This window comes from Giraffa tippelskirchi, chromosome 2 (assembly GCF_054371585.1).
Source record: "Giraffa tippelskirchi isolate mGirTip1 chromosome 2, T2T-mGirTip1v1.2.pri, whole genome shotgun sequence".
Taxonomy (NCBI): Eukaryota; Metazoa; Chordata; class Mammalia; order Artiodactyla; family Giraffidae; genus Giraffa; species Giraffa tippelskirchi.
The window spans coordinates 209,708,194-209,729,582 of NC_137276.1; the positions used below are offsets into that span (position 1 = coordinate 209,708,194).

The 21,389-nt window shown below is 35.9% G+C and overlaps 1 long non-coding RNA gene across 2 annotated transcripts in view; it reads right to left on the minus strand.

The window, feature by feature from the left end:
- Nucleotides 1-5,719: 5,719 nt before the first annotated feature.
- Nucleotides 5,720-21,389, minus strand: part of LOC145539133 (uncharacterized) — a 77,790-nt gene continuing 62,120 nt past the window's right edge. The window contains exons 2-3 of one of the 2 annotated variants that reach the window (XR_014077592.1): nucleotides 6,944-7,016; nucleotides 5,720-5,962 (exon numbers count right to left, since the gene is read on the minus strand). This is a non-coding gene — a long non-coding RNA (uncharacterized LOC145539133). Of the gene's footprint in view, nucleotides 5,966-6,943; nucleotides 7,017-21,389 lie in introns of both variants that reach the window. The other variant, XR_014077591.1, reaches the window with a different exon arrangement.

Here is a 21,389-nt window from a genome sequence, read left to right on the forward strand (position 1 = left end):
GTATCTTGGCTAGGTCAGCAACTGGCAGAGAAAATTTCAATTTCTGAATTAAATATGGTGACATATAAGCAATATATATGCATGTAATTATCAAATTTCCAGAAGATTATTTTAATATTTAATGATTTTTGGTTTTCTGGGCTTTTTTGTCAAAGCTCTTAGTGCCACTTAAAATTTGTACCAGATGCTGCCTTTACAAATTCTATTGTAATTATAGATATTTGAAGTACTTGTAATTCTTTCTGGAAATGAAAAGTTAAAGCTTATGAAATATGCTTTAAGTTTCCAGCTTTTCTGAAATGTTTTCCTTTTATCATCTGACTTAAATCATTTGCTTAACATGAGTTCTAGAATCAGCAGTTCTTATTCACAGAACCTACTAGTATATTGTAGTAGCATCAGTGTAAGTGAATACACTAAGAGAGCAACACAGGTGTGAATTAACCAATGAAAGTCAAAATATAAAGCTATACATAACCCAGAAGTTAGAGTTGCGAGTCATATGTGTTAAGTCAAACTTGTGACTGGTCTACTTGGAAAAATGGATTAATAACTTATCTAGTTCCCAGGATTTCTTATTTATCCCAAGCCATCCTGATCTAGTCACATTTGCTTTTTTGATTCTTAAGTGTGGAAGTGAGGATGATTGGAGAGAAATTAAGATGAGTGAGCTATTATTGTAATCAAAGATTTAAAGCTAAGAATAGCATGAAATGCCATGGAAGTTCAAAGCCATTCTCAAAGAGGAAATGTGTAACCAGTCCCATAGCAAAGGATATCTCAACCTGAATTCAGTATATGCTATCTCTTTGTTGTAAACTAATTGCAAATCAAAGCACTTGGAATGTTACATTTAAAAAATATACCTTGGATCACATGATGAGATTTATCTTATTAAATTCTTTACCTTTAAGGATTTGAATTTCCTCTTACTCTATGCATGCAGAAAGAAAGGGATAAAACCAAAACACCCATTTAAAAAAAAAAAAAAAACACCTCCACAACTTGAAATTTGGTTGTTCTCAAAGGGTAAAATTTCTGTCAAATGGATGACAAGCTGTTGTCAAGGCATAATGGGAAGCTTTCGTGGGAGTAGGCGAAGTATTAATGCACAGAAACTATATGACATCTTGAGCTCACATACTCTTTGAAACAGAAAGAATCTAAATTTTAAAGCTTTTACTAATGCTTCTCAATAACTGTAGCATCTATTCATAGATTTCCAATATAACCTTGTAACATTAATCCTATAAATAAAATGTTAATTTTTTAAGAAATATTAAAATTATTTTCAATGACCTTTTTAACTTATTATTTTTTTGGAAATCTAAAATAATCCAATATGCCAAAGAAATAAAAAACATATTTCTCTTACAGATTAATAAAATATGAGTCTCCAGATATTAAGATAATGTTATGTCATCTAGTCACTCAGTTGCGTCCAACTGTTTGCCATACCATGGTCCACCAGGCTCCTCTGTCCATGGGATTCTCCAGGCAAGAATACTGGCGTGGGGTGCCAGTTTTTCTCTAGGAGATCTTCCCAACCCAGCGTTCAAACCCAGTTCTCCCACATAGAAGGCAGATTCATTACCATCTGAGCCACCAGGGAAGCCCATTTAGATGATCAGAAGAATATAAACCAAGACTTAGAGAGCAGACTGTGACCAATGACAAAGATTCTTTGCTTGACCAAGCTTTATTCTTTAAACAGCTGAACCTTCTCCTGAACAGCTGAAACTCTCCAGGCTCATGAACCTTCTCCTCAGCCCAGCTGTGCACTTCTTTGGAAAATCCAGTTTTATCATGATGCCTGCTAGATCAGTTTAGCAAGCATCCCCCATCCTCTGTATCTGTTCACTCTCAACATCTCATTGAGTTTCTCATTCTCCACCGTCCCACAGGTGATGTCCAATCACCGTGATCTGTCTCTTTTTAAAAACTTTTTAATTTTTATTTTGTCTGTGCTGGGTTTTCCTTGTGCCATGCAGGCTCTTCGTTGCAGTGAGATGACTTCTCTAGCTGTGGCACACAGGCTTCTCTTCTTGTGGCACAAGGGCTTCTCCTCGCTGTACGTACACTTCTTTTGTGGAGCACAGGCTCTAGAATGAAGAAGCTCAGTAGTTGTGGGGCATGGGCTTAGTTGCCCCACGGCGTGTGGGATTCTAATTCCCCAACCAGGGATTGAACCCTCCTCCTCTGCACTGGAAAGTGGATTCCCGACCGCTGGACCACCAGGGAAGTACCCATCACAGCCTGTCTTTAGGAAAGATCCTGTCAGGTCCATCTAGCTAGAATCTCTCTTTCTGATGTTCCCTCTCAGTAGTTTTCCATCCACTTACCCCTACCCTGCTTCTCAGCTGTAAATGGCCACTTGCCCATATGGTATTTGGATTTGAGCTCAGTTCTATAGTGAGGTCTCTTCTCCTTAATGCAATGGCTCTGAATAAAATCACTTTTACCACTTTAACTAATATCCAGCTCTGGTTTTTCTTTGGCACCAAAGGTCATTAGAGTCCTTGGCATAATTTTATTATTAAATCCTTACAGCAACTTCTATGCATGTTTTACATTTCAAGTTTAGAAATTAAAAGGTGGAGAGAGACTATTACTCATTGAAGATCAAGAAACTAGTTAGTGGTAGAAACAGAACACAAACGCAGGAGTTTTTGTGGATTTTTAAAAGGCCTATTTATTTCAAAATTTGTGTAATTTCTAATTTTTACCTACTGTTTCAAATTGTCTTCAAATATAGAAAACACAGGAGCAGTTAAGCAGGAAGTTTTTATAATATGGGAGCTGTAAATAGCTTCCTTTTCTCAGATATAGTAAATTTATCTTAGCATCAACACATTTTGAAAAGAAGCCATCATCATTATACAAGGGAGTCCCAGAAGGGAGCCAGAACAGAACCTTTGAAAATAGAATCACATGAACCTTTCATTTCATATCCTCTGGGGAAGGAAATGAAGCATCTCTATCCCACATGGTAATGCTCCCTGCTGACCGTCCATCTTTGGGAAGGGTCATGCTGCATTCCTGGAATGTTTGAGGTCATTTGGAAAGATTGGTTACATTCCCATCCACACCCATCATTAGGGAAAATAGTATTCAAATTCAGCTAGCTGATGATTATAAACTAACTCTTTATATCAGAGCTCTCATCCGTTCTTGAACTTACAAAATAGCCTTCAAAGTTACTTTATAGTGATAACCTGTTACTGATTTCTAAGGAAATTCATCTCATTTTATTACTAACAATGGTTATTTGTTAACATCACAATATCCAGGTAAAATAATTTTAGAAATTATTTGACTCCAAGACTTAAGAGTGAGGCATTTTACCTCCAATCTGAGGAGGAAAGATGACTTCAATATGGATACAAGGCACTGCAAAAACACACACTTCCATAAGGCTGTAAGTAGGTTGGCTCCTGGGCTTCCCTGGTAGCTCAGACGGTAAAGAATCCGGCTGCCATGTGGGAGACCTGGGTCGATCCCTGGGTTGGGAGGATTACTTGGAGGGAGGCATGGCAACCCCACTCCAATATTCTTTCCCAGAGATGCCCCATGGACAAAGTAGCCTGGTGGACTACACAGTCCATGGGGTGGCAAAAAGTCAGACATGATTAAGCGACTAAGCACATGGCACACGGGTTGGCTCATACACATCTTTCTGGCTTGTTGGGACTCACGTTTGAGGAATCAAGAGAATCCCTTCCATTTACTTTGTTAACTGAGGATAGTAATTAGGGATAGATATCACATTCTAGCTGCTTAACTCCTTAAACATATAATTCCAAATAAATGGACATGATTAGGAACTTGGACCAGGACCAATACAGAAAAGGAAAAAGAATCCTCCTCTACCCTCTTAGGTTCTGCCCTGAGCCTGAAAACTAACTGGAAACAATACAGAGTAACAGGAGAAAAGCATACTATTTTTTTATATATATACATACTTTTGTGTGCACCCAGGAGCCGTCACAGGGAAAAAGTGAAGATTCAAAAGAGCAATTAGGACTGAGAGTTTATAAACTTTTTAACAAAAATTCATAAATTTGTGGAGAAATGACAAGACAAAGAAAGAAGACAAGCTTTTAGGGGCAGTAAATTGTGCGGAAGTTGCTAGAAAGTATATAGGGGAAGTTAGTAGAAGGTTGTGGTTATTTTAGCAGATGTATTTGTACAGATCCATTTAGGAATTGATTCCCAGTTGCAGGTGATAAAAATGTTCTTCTCTTACATAAGGTACTTTTCTCATGGGAAATGTGCCCTTTCTATACCTATTGTTTCTTAAGTGCTTTAAGCTCAAAATAGTCAATAGGCCAAGAAGGATGTTTTGAGCTGGAATATTCTGAACACCACCATCATTAGCAGTAAAGGAAATATGTACTCTTAGCTCTAGGAAACTCATAAAATATAACATCTGAATGAATGCTGTTAAGAGTCCATTTAATTCATGCTCTCCAACAAGTAACACAGAAATCACTAAAAGAAAAACTGGGTTTAATAAGGTCTCATTTGTTTATTTTTGGTTTTATTTTCATTACTCCAGGAAGTGGATCGAAAAGATCTTGCCTTGTTTTTTTGTCAGAAAGTGTTCTACCTATGTTTTCTGAGTTTTATTGTACCTGGACTTACATCGATATCTTTAATAAATGTGAAAAGTGATAGTCACTCAGTTTTGTCAGACTCATTGCGACCCCAAGGACTCTAGCCCACCAGGCTCCTCTGCCCATGGAATTGTCCAGGCAAGAATATTGGAGTGGGTTGTCATTCCCTTCTTCAGGGAATCTTCCTGACCAGGGATCAAACCTGGTTCTCCTGCATTGCAGGCAGATTCTTTACTATCTGAGCAACCAGGGAAGCTGATAAATTAATAAATGTAGGGCACAATAAATGTAATATGCTTGAATCATCCTGAAACCATCCCCCACCCCCACCCACCCCCTCACACACACATGGGTCGATGGAAAAATTGTCTTTCATGAAACCGGTCTCTGGTGTCCAAAATCTTGGGGACTGCTGCTCTAGGGAACTGTACTTCGTATGGAAAATTAAGCACAACTGGAGGAATGAATATGGTAAATACTATAATTAGTACGGCTGGGGTGTTGTATCAATTCTAACAAGCAGGAATGCGGAAGACACTTCCAGACAGACTCCCCTACACTGAACTCTTCTTGCAGCTCAGTTCCAAACTGAGACCACAATGTGAACTTTGAGTAGTTGACACTATATCATCTGTTAAGAGATCAAAGCAAGTAATTTGCTACATAACAAATGAAAAGTTCTTTTTTCCCCAGGGCAATATTTACTTTTAGAAATGCCAGGAATCCATTTTAAGGAAAAGAAGTTCCATAGGCAGATAAGACATTTGCATATTTAATGGAATATGATAAGGAGACATTATTAAATAAATTGTTCAGAGATTACGCTATACAACACTGAAAAAATACAGCCAAGAAAATGGCTAGAGTCAGAGGCTGCTTTCCTGACACGATTCAAATACAGATGTTTTAAAATCAATGACCTCAAATATGAAGGAAGCCTGAAGCTAAAAATTAAGATAATTGTCTTGTCTGATTATTGATTCATATAAACATTACTGGGAATTATCCCTTTGATCATCTTTTAACCAAGCAGTTTACCAACAAGAATTGGGTTAAAAGAAGTCAGAAAATTGTTTTCAGAGAAAAATAAATATCCCCACCTCTTGTACCTCAATTTTATTTCATAATAGAGATCTATCAACAAAATAGGATGACCTTTTCACATGCTGTTTTCCCAAGTCTGTAAGCCTTCACTCAATCCCATTAGAGCTGGTGTGAAGAAGCATCCATATGACCATATGGAGCAAAGGACAGGCCACGGCCCACCATCTGTCCATCAGAAGTGGACTGGAAGGTTGTCATCACTGATCAGGCATGCCTTGGCACTACAAGCAGAAATTGGTCACCTGCTGAACAAAACAGTTTATGTTGGACGCAGGAAGTCATTTTCACAGAATGTATAATAAATCATCTACAGGGGACCATTTTGAATAGAAATTGTCACTTCTTGGTCATGTAGTGTTTATTACAGACTCTGCAGGGATTGTCATTAAATCACTGATACGTTTGCCTTCATCTTAGGGTTTCAAAGCTCATTTCTGTCTTTTCCTACCGGTCCTGGAGCCTTTCTATTTTGATGAGAGAAAAAGCTTTATATAAATTAACCAAATTCAAAGAGATCTCATGTGTGTTCTAGATGGTAATATAGTAAACTTGACTTTCATGGTCAATGTATCAAATTTCACTGCCTCTTCCCCCTGATTTCCCATATCCACTTTGACATCATTAATATGTCTTTGCTGGCTTCCAAAAGGGTTTGAGATTCCCTTAGGTCCAGATGAAGGAGCAGGGCATAGAGGAAGAGCCTTTATTTGTGAATTTGCTGTTCTGGGTTGAATAACCAAAGCTCTCTCTACGTGTGTCTTTGGGAAAAAAATATTCCAAGTATAAAGGAGATTCTGAGCAGAGTTATGTTCTTTGGTTGTATGCAGACTAAGTCGCTTCAGTCATATCCAACTCTTTGAGACCCTATGGACTGTAGCCCGTCGGGCTCCTCTGTTCATGAGATTCTCCAGGCAAGAATACTGGAGTGGGTTTCCATGCCCTCCTCCAGGGGATCTTCCCAACCCAGGGGTTGAACTCATGTCTCCTGTGTCTCCTGCATTGGCAGGCGGGTTCCTTGCCACTAGCGCCACTTGGGAAGTTCCTGCTCTTTGGTTAGATTTTATTTGCAAGAGCACTATACGAGACTCAGGTTAGAGCCTTCAAGTTTAATGAGTCAAGTGAACACTGTCATAGTGGATATTACCCTAAATTTTATGCAAGTATTGGTGCCTTTTTAGAGATTCTTATTATTTGTGGGAACAGAAAAAAATTGATTGACCTACCATGTAATAGGTAATCAGGCATTGGGTGTCTCCAAATAACACTGGGAGTGGTTACGTAAACAAATAGAGAGACCTGTGGATTTAAAATAGTATCAGATAAACTAGGTTACAGAATACAAAAAAAAAAAAAGACAGTAGTGCCATGATAATCTATTCTTCTCAGTGTGTTTCTCATGCCATTTTAGACAAAACCCATTTTCCTGTTTACTTTTTGGACACCAATATATGACATAATATATAATAGTAGCTTCTATTTTTTGAAGACCTACTGAGTACCGAATGCTAAGTTGTCTCATTTTACTTTTAGGTCAGTTTGGCAAAGATAACAATATTATTCATATTTTACAAGTTAGAAATCTAAAAGTCAGAGAAGTTAAAAGACTTACTTAGGCCCTCAGAAGTGACAGGGAATCAGAGGTGGGCTATGAACCCAAGTGTAAATCCAGATCCTTTGTTTCTCCCCCTGTACTTGACTTTCTTCCATATTATATTTCCTGTTATGCAATGGAAACTAATGTACGTACTAACGTCAATATTTTTGAAATATGTAATTTATTTCAACAAACAAATATTAGTGATGTTTTTCTCAGCCAGTTTTAGCTTTACTATTTGTATATATATAAATGAAATGAAGTGTTTTTCCCACTTACCTCTTACCCCATTCTCCACTTTCAGTTTCCACTGACACACTGCAGCAAATCCTGATATTGGTAAGTAAAGTCAAATATTTAAGCAAGAACTTCTATAATTAGTTCCCATTTTTTCATCTTGTGACATTTTCTTGAGCCCCAAGATAGTACTGCCCTTTCCAAAGGAAATATCAAGCTTTCATACTACAAGCTTGATATGTAATCACACAGTGTATTTGATGCTTTGGAAAAGATGCTTGTGTGGCCTTCTTTGTATTCCACTGGTAGCATTGATAAGTAGTTTCTGTAGTTAACAGAGTCAAATGAAATATTTCAGACAGGTGCAAACACTAATACACAATCATCTATATGGAATGGCCATGATAACTCTAGGAACTATCATCTGATATGTTTTCAAGGGAAAGCTTCAGACTAAAATCTTCAGATAGTTTTTCCACCTTCCCCATTCCCCTAACTCTATGGCAAATTTTCAGTTAATATTCTGTACATGGGATTAAAAATTAATCAAAACAGGAAGATAAATGGAGATAACATAAGTTTCCTAGACAGAAGATTTCTTCAGTACTGATTTATTGAATATTTTTTAACATGCCCAATCTTGATGAAAATATTGGAGCTGCAAATATGCTTTAAAAAGACCTATAAAACTAAATCATTCATATTTTGAATGATCTGGGAAGGATTAAATAACTGACGGTACATTTACTTGTTGGAATAGTTTGCAAACGCTAAAACTGAGAACTTCAAAGACATGAAATTATGAGGAACTGTTTGATAGTATATTAAAGTTGAAGGGAAAATAAAGTACTTGTATATACACTAAAATTACTGATTTTTTTAAGCAGTCCTACACTGGAAAACTGATCTCTGACAAGGCAGACAAGAATACACAAAGGAAAAAGGTCAGTACAGTTTAGCCTCGCAGTCGTGTCCGACTCTTTGCGACCCCATGAACCGCAGCACGCCAGGCCTCCTTGGCCATCACCAACTCCCGGAGTCTACCCAAACCCGTGTCCATTGAGTCGGTGATGCCATCCAACCATCTCAACCTCTGTCGTCCCCTTCTCCTCCTGCCCTCAATTATTCCCAGCATCAGGGTCTTTTCAAATGAGTTAGCTCTTCTCATCAGGTGGCCAAAGTATTGGAGTTTCAGCTTCAACGTCAGTCCTTCCAATGAACACCCAGGACTGATCTCCATTAGGATGGACTGGCTGGATCTCCTTGCAGTCCAAGGGACTCTCAAGAGTCTTCTCCAACACCACAGTTCAAAAGCATCAATTCTTTGGCACTCAGCTTTCTTTATAGTCCAACTCTCACATCCATATATGACCACTGGAAAAACCATAGTCTTGACTAGATGGACCTTTGTTGACAAAGTGATGTCTCTGCTTTTTAATATGCTGTCTAGGTTGGTCATAACTTTTCTTCCAAGGAGTAAGCGTCTTTTAATTTCATGGCTGAAATCATCATCTGCAGTGATTTTGGACCCCCCCAAAATAAACTCAGCCACTGTTTCCACTGTTTTCCCATCAATTTGCCGTGAAGTGATGGGACCAGATGCCATGATCTTAGTTTTCTGAATGTTGAGCTTTAAGCCAACTTTTTCACTCTCCTCCTTCACTTTCATCAAGAGGCTCTTTAGTTCCTCTTCACTTTCTGCCATAAGGGTTGTGTCATCCGCATATCTGAGGTTATTGATATTTCTCCCAGCAATCTTGATTCCAGCTTGTGTTTCCTCCAGCCCAGCATTTCTCATGATGTTCTCTGCATATAAGTTAAATAAGCAGGGTGACAATATACAGCTTTGACTTACTCCTTTTCCTATTTGGAACCAGTCTGTTGTTCCATGTCCAGTTCTAACTGTTGCTTCCTGACCTGCATACAGGTTTCTCAAGAGGCAGGTCAGGTGGTCTGTATTCCCATCTCTTTCAGAATTTTCCACAGTTTATTATGATCCACACAGTCAAAGGCTTTGGCATAGTCAATAAAGATAATCTCCAACAAATGTTGCTGAAAAAACTGGATATCCATATGCAACAGAATGAAATTAGACCCTTATTTACACCACCATATACAAAAGTAAATGAAAATGGGTTAAAAACCTAAATAGAAAAACTAACTCTAAAAATCCTTAAAGAAACTATAGGAGAAAGATCATTGACATTGGTCTTGGTAATTATTTTGATGAAAAAGAAATTTATATTTTAAGGAAGGAGGAAAAAAAACAAAAAATCTCTATCTGTGTGTCTTTTTTGGCCTCCTCCATCCCTCGTTAATGTGCATGAGCATCTTCAGTTCAGTTCATTTTCTCAATATTGTCTAACTCTTTGCAACCCCATAGACTGCAGCACGCCAGGCTTCCCTGTCTGTCACCAACCCCTGGAGCTTGCTCAAACTCTTGTCCATCAAGTCAGTGATGGACATCCAACCATCCCATCCTCTGTCCAGAGCTCCTCAAAGATGGGAGGACCTGCTCCACTCTAAAGATCAATTTTTTCTCTTTCTTCTGATTCTATTAATATAAGTTCTTTAATGAATAAATGTTCTTTCACAGCTGTGTAGGGTGTCATGGTGACTTGTTTATCACTTTGCAAGTGCTTAGCTGGACTATGCATCTTTAACAAACTTTGTATAAAATATCAGTATGTTGTTTTGATATGCAATCCTTTGTTTTATGTTCTAACAGATGAAACAGTTTTCAGAACTTTCCAAGAGTCTGTCTCCCAAGATAAAACCCTCTATTTCACTCAAACAAAATTCCTGTTTTTCTTCTTAACTTTATTGTTCATTGAACTTTCATCAACAATTTCTCGGACATTACATAAAAAGCACAGGAAACAAAAGCAAAAATAGATAAACAGGATTACGTCAAATTAAAAATCTTCTGCACAGCAGAAGAAACAATTAACAAAATGAAAAGGCAACATATGGGATAGGAGAAAATACTTGCAAATTCATATCTGATAAGGAGTTAATATCCAAAATATATAAGGCATACCTGCAACTCAACAGTAAAACCAAAATGAAAATGGAACATATAACTTGATTTAAAAAAATGGTCAACGAACTTGAATAGATATTTCTCCAAAGAAACTATATGATGTTGGATGATGACCAAAACTATCTGAAAAGGTCCTTAACATCACTAATTATCAGGGAAATACAAATCAAAATGGCAGTGTAATATCATCTCACAACCTGTTAGGATAGCTACTATAAAAAAAAAAAAAAAAAGCACTGTCAAAGATATGGAGAAATTGTAATTCTTCTACACAGTTGGAAGGGATGTAAAAATGATGCACTCACTATGGAAAACAGTATGGAGATTCCTCAAAAAATTAAAATGAAACTGCCATTATCATCCAGCAATTTCACTTCTGGATATACAGACAGAAGAACTGAAATTAGAGTCTTGAAGAGATACCCATACTCTCATGTTCATTGCAGCATTATTCAAATAGCCAGGATATGAAAACAACCTAAATGTCTCAACAGATGAACAGAAAAAGAAAATGTGTTATATACATGAAATGGAATATTACTCAGTCTTAAAGAAAGAAGAAAATCCTGCAAATACCATGGATGGACCTAGAGGACATTATGCTAAATGAAATAAGCCAGTCACAGAAGGACAAATACTGCATGATTTCATTTGTATTAAATAGCTAAAATAGTCAAAACATTAGAATGGTGGTTTCCAGGAGCTGAGGGATGGAGAAATGGGGAATTGTTGTTTTAACAAGCATAAACTTTCAGTTACACAAGATAATTAAGTTCTAGAAATCTGCTATACAATGTAGTGCTTGTAGTTTGAATACTGTATCATACACTTGAAAGTTTGCAAAAAGGGTAAAACTCATGTTGAATTTTCTTGACACAATTAAAAAGAGAGAGAGAAAGAGATAAAGAGAGCTCCCCTTTTTATGAGAAGATGAGCTACAGGAGCAGATTTATTACTGTAAGTAGATCATTCTTGTAGTTGTACAAAGGAAGACCTGGATTAGGAGAGAAACTGGAGAAAGGAAGGGCAGAAGGAGAGCTAGAAAATGGTTCTGGAGCAACATGGTAGAGCAGAGAGGCAGTAATTGTGGAAAAGAGCCAAATTAGGCTTCTCAGTTAAATTAACCCCCAACTCTATGATCTGAGATAAGCTTCTTTACTTCTATTTTTTCACCTGTAGACTATGAGTGATGGACCTTCTTCAAAATATCATTGTGAAAATTAATATATTAGAAAGTATTTTATAAGTTGTTAGACCTTATAAAAATACAAGATTTGTATAGTTGCATTGGTATTAGTTATAAAAATATTAGTATCATTCTTTTGCACCATCCTAATAAGGCATGTATTTTGAAAACATATATCAAAGGCGGTCTAGGAAAACAGATGAGAATTTCGGCTTATAATAACTTTGGGGGGAAAAGAAATGTGGTGTAGCAGTCATATAGCTTCATTTTATAATACAAGACTTTAGTACTGGCCTAAAATCAGATTTGAAGTTAATATTTTTTATTTAAAAATATACTGTTGAAAAGAATCACACAACCTACTTTTGTGATATTGGAAAATCACCAAATAAAATGTTTATTTCAAAAATGTATATTTTATCTGGCTAACTCTAGTGTTAATACAGCTTGAATGTGTGGGTTCTTTCCATCTTTTCCCAAGATTACTTTTTTTAGTTGAAATTTCTTCTTAATAACCTTTAGAATTAAAGAAAGGAAACATATCCATTCCTTTTCTTTGCAAAAGCATTTTTCTCAATCTTGAATAACATTTGGATTCAATTTTTGAAAAATGCTTAGACTAAATTCCTTTGGATATAATGTTAAATACAAGTAAAACTAAGAATACATTATATTTATAGCAAAAGTACAATCATACAATCAAACAATTTTTTTCAAGTTAAGTACAGCCAAACAAAACATCTAAAATACTTAAATTAATAATGACAGATGATACTGGTTTAGTAGAAAGATGACAACTTAAATCGAGGCCTAGATTTGATCTTTCTGTAGTTTTACATATACCCTGCATAGTATAAGAAGCAGAACAGCTTCAAAACAACCTGTTTAGAATAATGACAATTTACCCAACAAACAATCTTCAAGTGCCAATCTAACACATGAATAATGAACAAAGTTATTTTTACTTAAAATTCAGGTTAGCACTGTCGTTTGTTAAAACTGACATTAAATATTTTCTATTTTATTGATTGCTAGCATTGAAAACAGCAAATTGCTTCACTGCATATTTAGTGCCCACTTATTGTCGCTGATTTATTACAGATTGGTATCAGAAATATTTGCATAAAGCAGCCATTTGCCATGTGATTGAGGCATAGAGGTAACCATTGACTCAGGACTTGTCTATTTCAAGTGATTTTAAAACTTTACACAGTGATACAGCCTCCATTTTTCTAACACACTATCATACCCCAATACAGACTTGGGCATTCATGCAATTGCATTATAAGGTGGATATTTAGATGAAGCAAAATTCAGAAAAAATTAGGAACCTGAATATACCTTTTGATGACCTCAATGTGAGACACTGTTTGTGCTTATTTGTGAGAAAAATACATATTGTCCTAAACTCTAGTTTGCTTTTACTATAAAATTAAAATTATGGCTAAGACAACAGAAACAGAGTGATTAAACTAAAATTCCTTAGAAAAAGAAAACAATTAACCTAGACTTACTAGAGGAAGAGATAATACTAGCTGGTGAGTGAACAATATGCAATTTAGGTAAATGTGAGAAAACTAACTGGTTGGTCTGTTGCTAGTTTATGGAGTTGAGGTAAGAAAGAAATTGTAATGATGTCACTGGAGAGGTTAAGAAAGTCTTCACATGTATATTTTGCTAACTCTCCTTGTTTGTTCAGAACTAAACAGGTTGTCGAGGAAAAGAATATATAAGAAAGAATACCAAAAAAGTGCTTTTTCTCACCCCTGAGGGAATAAGTCAACCCCTGGGAATTATGTCACATTTGACACAGAATAACTCAGAGTATGGAGACATGCTCCCTTTAGAATACATCCCAATGTAAACTTAAGTTGCTAGGTCTTCAGGAAGGCTGTATTTTTGTACTGCCACAAATGTGATAGCAGCACACCACCATTAATCATCTTATGTTTACCAACTCAGTCCTTTGAGAAATGGCTCAGGAATAGCAGGCACTCTTTATAACCACCTCTAACCCAAGGAACTATACTAACTGGGAAAATGGAATGATCCAGAGAATGAACTAGGTAGCGTCCCTTATGTCACGTGTTTGTTTTTGAATCACTTTACTGTCAACATAAAATTATCATCTTGGAGTTATGTATTTTTCCTGGTGACTAAGTCACTCAGTCAAGGTCTGAAGTATATGATAGCTACTTTTCTATATTTTGGCCATTTTTAGGAACTTATGTCTTGGGTTTTTTAAAGAAATCAGTGTAAAAAATGTCAGCTCTCATGTCTGAGGTGATTATTTTCTCAGAATGCTCTTCAATTTTACTTGCAATTTTTTAAATAATGATTTTTGGTAATAATATCTTCCTTTCATGTTAGAAACCCATTCCAACCCAGATATCTGAAAATTAATTATTGAAACTTCATTAAAATTTTCTTTTTTAATTTTAAATCTAGTTCATCTGAACTTTCAGTTGTGTGAAGTGCAGATGCACATCCTGTTTTAACATCTCTTTCTTCCATCTTGGAACTTGTTTGACCTCTAACTCCTCTGTTTTTCGACAAGAGCTCAGAGTTGGCACCTGGCTTATTTCAGCTGATAGTGGTATCAACCCTTTGAGCTTTAGTTTTCAACATGGAGTGCTGGAAAACCAAAATCCTTTCAAAGTCCTGAGTATATTTTTGAAGAATTCATTTAAAATACAAAACGATAGTTAAATGTCTTCATTTATTTGTACTGAAGCACTTACCTAGAAATTCTGAAGACCTACCAACTAGTCCTCGGCCAATTGTAAACAAGCTGTTTTTTTCCTCGTATGTACTCTTCCTAAAAAATACACCTTTTTAAAAACTTTTACATATAATATGTTAGGATTTGGAGCCCACTGATAGTCTTAACTCTGATTTAGACAATGCCAAACTTTAGGTATTTACAGTGGGAGACTTTATTTTTGGGGGCTCCAAAATCACTGCAGATGGTGACTACAGCCATGAAACTTAAAGACGCTTGCTCCTTGGAAGAAAAACTATGACCAAACTAGAGAGCATTAAAAAACAGAGACATTACTTTGCCAACAAAGTTCTGCCTAGGCAAAGCTATGGTTTTTCCTGTAGTCATGTATGGATGTGTGAGTTGGACTATAAAGAAAACAGTGATGAAGAATTGATGCTTTTGAACTGTGGTGTTAGAGAAGACTCTTGAGAATACCTTGGACTTCAAGGAGATAGAACCAGTCCATCCTAAAGGAAATCAGTCCTAAATATTCATTGAAGGGAAGGACTGATGATGAAGCTGAAACTCCAGTAATTTTGGCCACCTGATGCAAAGAACTGACTCATTGGAAAAGACCCTGATGCTGGGAAAGATTGAAGGCAGGAGGAGAAGGGGATGACAGAGGATGAGATTGTTGGATGGCATCAGTGACTCTATGGACATGAGTTTGAGTAAGCTCTGCGAGTTGCTGATGGACAGGGAAGCCTGGTGTGCTGCAGTCCATGGTTGAAACTGTTCAGCTTTATCCATTAGAGCAGGTATTTGATTAAATATGGGAGGACCTTTGAAATGTGAAAGTGTTAGTCGGTCATGTCCAACTCTTTGCAACCCCATGGACTGTAGACCCCCAGGCTCCTCTGTTCATGGGATTCTCCAAGCAAGAGTACTGGAATGGGTTGCCATGCCCTCCTCCAGGGATCTTCCCGACCAGGGACTGAACCCGGGTCTCCTGCATTGCAGGCAGATTCTTTACCTTCTGAGTCACCAGAGAAGGCCCATTACCTAAATATAATTAAAGCACAATGCAATGGACTCAGACTATCATGAGGTCTTTGAAACTCTCTCTTTATTGAAATATAGTTGATTTATAATATTATATTAGTTTCAAGGGTATGGCATAGTAATTCAGTATTTTCATAAATTATATTCCATTAAAAATTATACAAAATGATGGCTATAATTCTCTGTGCTGTATAATATATCCTTGTTGCTTATCTATTTTATACAGAGTAGTTTGTATTTCTTAATTCTGTGTACATACGTTGTCCCTCGCCCCTTTCCTCTCTCCACCGGTAATCACTAGGTTACTTTATATGTCTATGAGTCTGTTTCTGTTTTGACATATACATTTGTTTTATTTTTTAGATTCTACATATAAGTGATATCATACAGAATTTTTCTTTCTCTGTCTGACTTATTTCACTTAGCATATTATCTAGGTCTGTGTTGCTGAAAATGGCAAAATTTCATTCTTCTTATGGCTGAGTAATATTTCATGGATATATATACATGTATATATGTATATATGTATCCATTGTATACATGTGTATACATATATGTCACATCTTTTTTATCCATTCATCTGCTGATGGACACTGGGCTGCTTACATATCTTGGCTATGGTAAATAGTGCTGCTATGAACAATAGTTACTTGTATCTTTTCCAATTACTACTTTTTTTTCAGATTTATACCCAAAAATGAAATTTCAGGATCATATGGTGGTTCTATTTTTAGTTTTTTGAGGAACCTCCACACTGATTTTGAAATTGCCTCTTTTCCTGAAAATCTGGAATCCCTAAAGACAGAGTAGACTTCCAGAACACTTCAGCACCTCTCCTGTATTTAAACAACACACGACTAGAAAGTAAACTAACTATAAAACAAATGGATTGGAATATTGTCCAGCCTGAGAGGTAAATTTCAGAGAATTCAGATATAGTACATCCAAGAAACAGGAATAATGGCAACTAAAAAAAATCTGTTTCAGAATCTTTTTAGACATAAATTTGGATTTAAAATAACATAGTCATTTTATTTGAAAATGCAAGAGGAATTAAATGAAAAAAATAGAAAAAAATGGAAAAATAAGAAAAACTGCTTACAATCAAGTGAAACTGTGTACCAACCCTGCAGAATGCATAAATGACAGAGAATACTATCAAACTATGCTCTTATTTTAATCTGATCTATGTGGAAAACTCTGTCCTGAGTACAATTGATCATAACCATGGCCAATTCAACTGAAAATCATTCTGTTAAGATAAATATTTGATCAAGAAAATAAAAAATAGATAAAGTGGATTGCATCAAAATTTAAAATTTTTGTGCATTAAAGGATGCTATCAATAGAGTGAAGAAACAACCCATAGAATGGGAGAGAACATTTGCAAATTACATATCTGATAAGGGATTAATATTCAGACTATATAAAGAAAACAACAAACCAAACAACCTAATTTTAAAAAAATGGGCAAAGGACTTGAATCTGCATTTCTCAAAAAAAATAAAAAAATCTCTCAGTGAACACATAAAAAGGTGCGTGTATGTGCTCACTCATTTAGCCATGTCCAACTCTTTGGGACCCCATGGACTGTAGTCTGCAAGATTCTCTATCCATGGAGTTTTCCAGGCAAGAATACCGAAACATGTTGCCATTTCCTACTCCAGGGGATCTTCCCAACCCAAGGATTGAACCCACATCTCTTGTGTCTCTTGCATTGGCAGGCATATTCTTTACCACTGCACCACCTGGGAAGCCAATGTTCACCATCAGTAATTATCAGGGAAACGCAAATCAAAACCATAATGTTATACCATTCACTTAGGAGAAGTATTATAAAATTTAAAAAGGGAAAATAAAAAGACAACAGAAAATAACAAATGTTGGAAAAGATGTGAGGAAATTGGAACCCTTGTGCATTGCCAGGCTGACGTAGAAGGAGGAAGACATTGTGGAAAATAGTATGGTGGTTCCTCAAAAAATTAACTGTAGAATTACTGTAAATTGCATAATACCATAATTCTGAAATACTGTAAATTCTTCTGGTAAACTTCATTTCTTGGTATATGTACACCCAAAAGGAAAGCAGGGACTTGAACAGTTATTGGTATACCCACTTTGACAGTAGTGTTATTCATAACTGCCAAAATGTGAAAGCAACTTACATGCCTATGGACAGATAAATGTATAGACAAAATGTGGTATATAATACAAGGGAATATTATTCAACCTTAAAAAGGAGAAAGTTCTGACACATGTTACAACATGGATGACCCATGAAGACATTATGTTAAGTGAAATAAGCCAGTCACAAAAGAATAAATACTGTATGATACCCCAAATATGAGGTACCTAGAATAGTTAAGCTCATAGAGACAGAAAGTAGAATGGTGGATGCCAGGGCCAAGCAGGAGGGATGAATGGGGAGTTATTTTTTAATAGGTACAAAATTTCAGTTTCATAAGATGAAAAAAGTTTTTGAGATGGATGGTAGTGATGGTTCACAAAAATGTGAATTTAATATACTAAACTGTACAGTCCAAAATGTTTAAAATGAGAGTTTCCCTGGTGGCTCAGTGGTAAAGAATCTGCCAGCAAATGCAGGACACACAAGTTCAATCCCAGGTCTGGGAAGATCCTTTATGCTGCAGAACAACTAAGCCCATGCCCCACAACTATTAAGCCTGTGCTCTAGAACTCCAGAACCACACCTGCTGAGCCCAGGTACCAAAACTGCTAAAGCCCATGTCCTCTGCACCAAGAGAAGCCACTGCTTCTCTTGCAAACCACAGCTAGAGAACTGACCCCACTAGCTGCAAGAAGAGAAAAGCCCACGCAGCTAGGAAGACCCAGCACAGCCAGAAATAAATAAAATGGCTAAAATGGTAAATTTTATGCTGTGCATCTTTTATAGCAATTTAAAAATAAATAATTAAAAATGATATGAATACTGGCAACAAAGTTTGGATTTTTTAAAATGATTGGATTTCCATTATAGTGGCTCTTGATGTTTTGTGTAGAGAACTCCTTAGCATATTCTTGTCTTGTAAAATGAGATAGTGATATTTGTGCCATTTCTGCCTCTCCTAAATTTTGTATTTTGCATTTTTGATTCCTCAGGAATTATAATTTACTACAATATTCCATGTGAGAAGGTATCTTTGAGCAGGTCTGCATTTCACCATCTAAAGATGGCTTATTATGAAAACTATTTTAGTCTTTAAAATGTTTATTTCTATCTCAAAATTTTTTCTTGCAATGCAGGAATTTCACCAAGTGGTAAAAAGTCTATGGCCTGTTGCAAAAAGCTTTGTGCCATGCTCTATGTGATGATTCTCTTCCTAACCACTCATAAATTTAATCATTTTTATTAAAATCACATCTTATTTGTTACTGATATTGAAATCAAGCAAGCATCAAAGATGACACCCAAATATTTAGGTGTTGGTAAGAGCAAAATTAGAAAATACATAGTCATCCCTGTCCATTTTCTACTAATCGTCACACTATTGGTTATTAATAATTTCTACCAATAGTAACAACGTATATTGGCTACTTTCTTATGCAAGTACATGCAAAGCACTGAACCTATACCATTTAATGTTTTTTCTTGTGTACAGTAGTTTATCAAGTCAGATTATGAGTATTTCATTTTAATGTATGCATTTTGTGATGATATCTATAGATGTTGAAGAAAAGTCCTTCTGTGTTTTAAAACCATCCTTTGACTCCCCTATGGTTAAGACTTCATACTTCCAATGCAGAAGGAGCAGATTCATGCCTGGTCAGTGAACTAATAATATTCCACCTACCACAAGATGTGGACAAACATGTAAACTCATGGTCGATTCATATCAATGTATGGCAAAACCCACTACAATATTGTAAAGTAATTAGCCTCCAACTAAAATAAATAAATTAAAAAAAAAGTAATACCATTCTTATTTCTAGGCAGCCAAATAAGATCAATTTAGCGTCTTACTCTTGAGAAGGGAGAATTCTTCATGATTATGATGCTTCTGGTAATAGAAACTTTTTCTATCACTTCACTCAGAAAAAAAGAAAAAGCCTCTTGACATCTCAGTTTGAAAGTCACCAGAGCACTGTGCATGTATGAGTAGACAAATATCCTACTACAAAGAAGCCCTAGATGAGAGATACTTAAAAAGATCTGGTAACCTGTATTAAATGTTCAAGCTAAGAAGTCCAGGAAGAGAGTGAAAAATCATAGATATCTTCATCACTTTTGTCTAGAGGTTTCCCCCTTCTTACTTCTCTGAGCGATGGGTCTTTGGCTAATTATTGCTGCTGTCTAATACCCTTCATTATCCTTTGACTTCAGAATGTTTTATAGTTACCTTTAGTGTGTCAGGTCTAGTACAGTACTAGAAATACATACTCTCCATTGTGGCTTTTAGAATCTATGCAATTTTAGCTTAGCATTGATACCACATTTTTAGAGGGATGTGAACGACTCTGCAATGTTCAAGATACTCAGACTTTGAGTGTCTTGATGCATGTAGAAGTTTTCAAACACTGATGGTGATATGTAGTTTACACAGCAAGAATTCAGGAAATCATCAAATGCAATTCTCAAAGTTAAATACCAGTATCAACTTTTTCAGTTCTTCTGAGAATAACTACTTACGGGACATGGATTACTTAAGTGACCAGAGGAGGAACAACCCAGAAGGGATTCATTAAAGAATTTGCATGTTAGGAGAGTTCTCAGCCTAGTTAAGGTTTAATAAAACTCACTTCTTTGAGATGAACTTAAAGTATAGCATCCCATGTTGCCATGACACTGGCATGCCTCATGGGATCAATAATCTCTGAAGCTCAGACTAATCTTTGTTTTCACAGTAATGTCATGACTACTACAGAGAGAAGACAATGATACTGATAAATTATGTATGAATAAGAGAGAATTGCTTTAGAAATGTACTTCTTTTGATGTTTTATATGGTAAGTTTTTGGCAAAATGTTCTAGTAAGTGTCATTCTCCATGTATTGGATGTCTTAATCCAGAATTACATGGTCCTTTTAAAATTTCTTAAGCCCAGTTTCATGCTCTGTATGGATATGTCGTCTAAAGCATCCTTTACAGATATAATGGAAACTCCACTCAGAAACCTACAAAGATACAGAATGTAGCCTTCTGAGAACACACATAAGTAAGTGAAATTATAGCCATTGTTTTCAGGCACATTTTATTGTTTTACTTATCTAAGATATCCATCTTAACTAAAATTTCTAAGCTTACAAGAAGTACTCCTTTCTTCTGAAGGAAGATTTCTATATGATGATACTATGTCTTAAAAAAGTAAAAAAGGAAATAGAGGGGGGAAAGATAGGAAAATCTATTTCTTTACTTACTTCCCTTTTTTTTTCACCACAGATTTGCCACCAAAAGCTTAGTAAACACTTCTAGCAATTAAAATAAACCTAATAAACATTTTCTAACAGTTTTATTGAAATATAACTTATACACCATAAAATTCACCCTTTTAAATTATACAATTCTGTACTTTTAATATTTTGACCAAGTGGTGTGATGATTATCATAATCCAATTTAAGAATAGTTTCATTGTCCCAACATAAAAGATTTTTTAGTTTATATTGTTCTTTGTTGTTCTTCTTTACGTATATATATATATATATATATATATGTACACACACACATATATATATGGATTCTCTGGTAGCTCAGCTGGTAAAGAATCCGCCAGCAATGCAGGAGACCCCGGTTCGATTTCTGGGTCAGGAAGATATTGGCTAAGTTCTTCATGTTGGACAATACATCATTCAGCCTACCTTATATCCAGTAGTTTGTACCTCCTAT